A 5,984-nucleotide genomic window follows, 5' to 3' on the forward strand; every position below is an offset into this window, starting at 1 on the left:
CAATCATATCATCTGCGAAGAGTGAAAGTTTGATCTTTTCTGACCCTATGTGGATACCCTTGATCACCTTTTCTTCCCTAATTGCAATGGCTAAAACTTCCATTACAATGTTAAGGAGCAATGGAGACAATGGGCAACCTTGCCTGGTTCCTGATCTAAGTGGAAATGATTTCAATTTAACTCCATTCAATACGATATTGGCTGTGGGTTTGCTGTAGATGGCCTTTATTAGTTTAAGAAATGTCCCTTCTATACCAATTTTCTTAACTGTTCTGGTCATGAAGCGATGCTGGATATTATCAAAAGCTTTTTCTGCATCAATTGAAAGAATCATATGGTCCTTACTTTTTAGTTTGTTTATGTGCTGAATTACATTTATAGATTTATGTATATTGAACCAGCCTTGAGACCCTGGATAAATCCCACTTGGTCATGGTGTATAATTTTTTTGATGTGTTGTTGGATTCTGTTTGTTAGGATCTTATTGGTATTTTAGCATCAATATTCATTAGTGATATTGGTCCATACTTTTCTTTTCTTGTTGGGTCTTTCCCTGGTTTGGGGATCAATGTGATGTTTGCTTCGTAGAATGTGTTGGGTAATCTTCCTTCTTTTTCTATATTTTGGAAGAGGTTTAGTAATATAGGTACTAGTTCTTCTTTAAAGGTTTGGTAGAATTCTGACGTAAAGCCATCTGGTCCTGGGCTTTTCTTTTTAGGTAGATTTGTATAGTTGATGCTATTTCAGAACTTGATATAGGCCTGTTCAAAATTTCCACTTCATTCTGGCTAAGTCTTGGTAGGTGGTGTACTTCCAAGTATTGGTTGATTTCTTTCAGATTTTCTTTCTTTTTTTTTTTTATTACTATGTTAAATACATTTGCCTTTTTTGAGAGTTTGAAGAATTAAAATCAAGAAAAGTGTGTTTTTTAGAATTGCTCTAAATATTCAGACTCTCTGAAGTCATTCAGATATCTGTATTTTTATTATTTTAGTACCACATTAGAACACAATAGGTATCACTTTTGGCAAATATATATCTACTCACTCAAGGATCTTTTAAAATTTGTTAACTTTATGTCCATTAAAATAAGTAATATAAGACACATATATAAACTAGTAAAAGACACATGTATAAAAACATCAAAATATAAAGCCTTATTGTTACAGAAAAAAATATCATGTGCTTACAACATTTCAACATACTGTCAACATCAAGACATTATTTCCTAACATTTATTACAGGCTGAATTCCATTTCAACCTTGATATAATTTTTTCCTACAGAACAGAAAGTGAACTACTATTGTTACTGGAATTTCTTCTTCAGTAAGTTCTTAGTCTGGGGGATTCGAAGAATGAATCCATGGATGACAGATCAGTAGTAAGATAGGATTTATTTTATAGTAGAACACAGAAAAAGCACTGGATCTCCTGGCAGAGGTAAAGACTTAATTCAGAAAATCTCCTTTCTGCCTGGGTTCTTTGTCTAGGGTTATAATAGTTGCATGAGTTCTCTGTAGTTACATTGGTGGGTACTTGTTTTTTTTTTTTTTTTAAAGCCTAGAAAATGCTATTAATCAAATAGTCACTCAAATGCTTTCCTCTCAAACAAAGCTATTTTGTATATGATGGCAACGACTGAATTAGTTTGCTAGGGCTGCCATAACAAAATACCACAAGGCTGGGTGGTGTACACACAGGAAAGTTATCTTCTAACAGTTCTGGAGGCTTGAATTCCAAGACCGAGATGTCACAGATTTGCTTTCTACTGAGGTCTCTCTCCTTGGCTTGCAGATGGTGCCGTGTTGTTGTTCTTTTTTTTTTTTTTTTAATTGTTGGGGATTCATTGAGGGTACAATAAGCCAGGTTACACTGATTGCAATTGTTAGGTAAAGTCCCTCTTGCAATCATGTCTTGCCCCCATAAAGTGTGACACACACCAAGGCCCCACCCACCTCCTTCCTTCCCTCTTTCTGTTCCCCCCCATAACCATAATTGACATTAATTGTCCTCATATCAAAATTGAGTACATAGGATTCATGCTTCTCCATTCTTGTGATGCTTTACTAAGAATAATGTCTTCCACGTCCATCCAGGTTATTACGAAGGATGTAAAGTCTCCATCTTTTTAATGGCTGAATAGTATTCCATGGTATACATATACCACAGCTTGTTAATCCATTCCTGGGTTGGTGGGCATTTAGGCTGTTTCCACATTTTGGCGATTGTAAACTGAGCTGCAATAAACAGTCTAGTACAAGTGTCCTTATGATAAAAGGATTTCTTTCCTTCTGGGTAGATGCCCAGTAATGGGATTGCAGGATCAAATGGGAGGTCTAGCTTGAGTGCTTTGAGGGTTCTCCATACTTCCTTCCAGAAAGGTTGCATTAGTTTGCAGTCCCACCAGCAGTGTAAAAGTGTTCCTTTCTCTCCACATCCATGCCAGCATCTGCAGTTTTGAGATTTTGTGATATGGGCCATTCTCACTGGGGTTAGATGATATCTCAGGGTTGCTTTGATTTGCATTTCTCTAATATATAGAGATGATGAACATTTTTTCATGTGTTTGTTAGCCATTCGTCTGTCGTCTTTAGAGAAAGTTCTATTCATGTCTCTTGCCCATTGATATAAGGGATTGTTGGCTTTTTTCATGTGGATTAATTTGAGTTCTCTATAGATCCTAGTTATCAAGCTTTTGTCTGATTGAAAATATGCAAATATCCTTTCCCATTGTGTAGGTTGTCTCTTTGCTTTGGTTATTGTCTCCTTAGCTGTACAGAAGCTTTTCAGTTTAATGAAGTCCCATTTGTTTATTTTTGTTGTTGTTGCAATTGCCATGGCAGTCTTCTTCATGAAGTTTTTCCCCAGGCCAATATCTTCCAGTGTTTTTCCTATGCTTTCTTGGAGGATTTTTATTGTTTCATGCCTTAAGTTTAAGTCCTTTATCCATCTCAAATCAATTTTTGTGAGTGGGGAAAGGTGTGGGTCCAGTTTCAGTCTTTTACATGTAGACATCCAGTTCTCCCAACACCATTTATTGAATAGGGAGTCTTTCCCCCAAGGTTATGTTCTTGTTTGGTTTATCAAAGATCAGGTGGTTGTAAAATGTTAGTTTCATTTCTTGGTTTTCAATTCGATTCCAAGTGTCTATGTCTCTGTTTTTGTGCTAGTACCATGCTGTCTTGAGCACTACGGCTTTGTAGTACAGACTAAAATCTGGTATGCTGATGCCCCCAGCTTTATTTTTGTTACAAAGAACTGCCTTAGCTATACGGGTTTTTTTCCGGTTCCATACAAAACGCAGAATCATTTTTTCCAAATCTTGAAAGTACGATGTTGGTATTTTGATAGGAATGGCATTGAATAGGTAGATTGCTTTGGGAAGTATAGACATTTTAACAATGTTGATTCTTCTCATCCATGAGCATGGTATGTTCTTCCATTTGTTAATATCCTCTGCTATTTCCTTTCTGAGGATTTCATAGTTTTCTTTATAAAGGTCCTTCACCTCCTTCGTTAGGTATATTCCTAGGTATTTCATTTTCTTTGAGACTATGGTGAAGGCAGTTGTGTCCTTAATTAGCTTCTCATCTTGACTGTTATTGGTGTACATAAAGGCTACTGACTTGTGGACATTGATTTTATATCCTGAAACATTACTGTATTTTTTGATGACTTCTAGGAATCTTGTGGTTGAGTCTTTGGGGTTCTCTAAGTATAAGATCATGTCGTCAGCAAAGAGGGAGAGTTTGACCTCCTCTACTCTCATTTGGATTCCCTTTATTTCCTTGTCTTGCCTAATTGTATTGGCTAGAACTTCCAGCACTATGTTGAATAGTAAAGGTGACAGAGGGCAACCTTGTCTGGTTCCAGTTCTAAGAGGAAAAGCTTTCAGTTTTACTCCATTCAGTAAAATATTGGCTGTGGGTTTGTCATAGATAGCTTCAATCAGTTTTAGAAATGTGCCATCTATGCCTATACTCTTCAGTGTTCTAATTAGAAAAGGATGCTGGATTTTATCAAATGCTTTTCTGCATCTATTGAGAGGATCATGTGATCTTTATTTTTGCCTCTGTTAATATGGTGGATAACGTTTATGGACTTGCGTATGTTAAACCAGCCTTGCATCCCTGGGATGAAGCCTACTTGATCATGATGAATGACTTTTTTGATGATAAGCTGTAATCTATTGGCTAGGATTTTGTTGAGAATTTTTCCATCTATATTCATGAGTGAGATTGGTCTGAAATTCTCCTTTTTGTTTGGGTCTTTTCCTGGTTTTGGTATCAGGGTGATGTTTGCTTCATAGAATGTGTTGGGGAAGATTCCTTCTTCCTCAGTTTTTTGGAATAATTTCTGCAGTACAGGAATAAGCTCTTCCTTGAAGGTTTGATAGAATTCTGGAGTGAAGCCATCTGGACCAGGGCATTTTTTAGTTGGAAGCTTTTTTATTGTTTCTTTGATCTCAGTGCTTGAAATTGGTCTGTTCAGGAGCTCTATTTCTTCCTGGGTAAGTCTAGGGAGAGGGTGTGATTCCAAATATTGATCCATTTCCTTCACATTGTCAAATTTCTGGGCATAGAGTTTCTGGTAGTATTCAGAGATGATCTCTTGTATCTCTGTGGGATCAGTTGTTATTTCCCCTTTATCGTTTTTAATTGAGGTTACTAGAGATTTTACTTTTCTATTTCTAGTTAGTCTGGCCAATGGTTTATCTATTTTATTTATTTTTTCAAAAAACCAACTCCTTGTTTCATTAATTTTCTGAATGATTCTTTTGTTTTCAATTTCATTGATCTCTGATTTGATTTTGGATATTTCTTTTCTTCTACTGAGTTTAGGCTTAGATTGTTCTTCTTTTTCCAATTCCATAAGATCTCTTGTGAGATTGTTGATGTGCTCTCTTTCTGTTTTTCGAATGTAGGCATCTAAAGCGATGAATTTTCCTCTCAAAACTGCTTTTGCAGTATCCCACAGGTTTTGGTAGCTTGTGTCTTCATTGTTGTTATGCTCAAGGAAGTTAATGATTTCCTGTTTTATTTCTTCCTGCACCCATCTGTTATTCAACAGAAGATTGTTTAATTTCCATGCCTTTCGGTGGGGTCGAGCATTTTTGTTAGAGTTGAGTTCCACCTTTAGTGCCTTATGGTCTGAAAAGATACAAGGTAAAATTTCAATTCTTTGATTCTGTTGATATTTGTTTTATGTCCCAGGATATGATCAATTTTGGAGAATGTTCCATGGGGTGATGAGAAGAATGTATATTCTTTGTCCTTGGGGTGGAGTGTTCTATATGCGTCTATCAAGCATAGTTGTTCTAGGGTCTCATTTAAATCTCTTATATCTTTGTTTAATTTCTTTTTAGAGGATCTGTCCAGCTCTGTAAAAGGTGTGTTAAAGTCCCCTGTTATGATGGTATTATCAGATATCATATTGCTCAGATTGAGTAAGGTCTGATTCATGAATCTGGGAGCATTTAAATTGGGTGCATAAATATTTAGAATTGAAATGTCTTCTTGTTGTAGTTTTCCCTTGACCAATATAAAGTGACCATCTTTGTCTTTTTTGACTTTCGTTGCTTTAAATCCACATGTATCTGAAAATAAGATTGCAATTCCTCTTTTCTTCTGAATTCCATTTGCCTGAAAAATTGTCTTCCAACCCTTGACTCGGAGCTTTACTTTGTCTTTTGAAGCCAGGTGTGTTTCTTGCAGACAGCAAATGGATGGCTTGTGTTTTTTAATCCAGTCAGCCAATCTATGTCTCTTCAGTGGGGAATTCAAGCCATTAACATTTATGGAGATAATTGATAAGTGTGGTAGTATTCTATTCGTCTTATTTGGTGAGAGTCCATTGCTTAGTTTTATCTTTTGCATCAGTGTGGAGGTTAGGTTCTGTCCTTTGATTTCTGAGTTCTTACTTTGCTCCTGGTCCATTGTGGTGGTCAGTGTGCAGAACAGGTTGAAGTATTTCCTGTAGAGCT

The sequence above is a fragment of the Nycticebus coucang genome, chromosome 10 (genome assembly GCF_027406575.1).
Source record: "Nycticebus coucang isolate mNycCou1 chromosome 10, mNycCou1.pri, whole genome shotgun sequence".
Taxonomy (NCBI): Eukaryota; Metazoa; Chordata; class Mammalia; order Primates; family Lorisidae; genus Nycticebus; species Nycticebus coucang.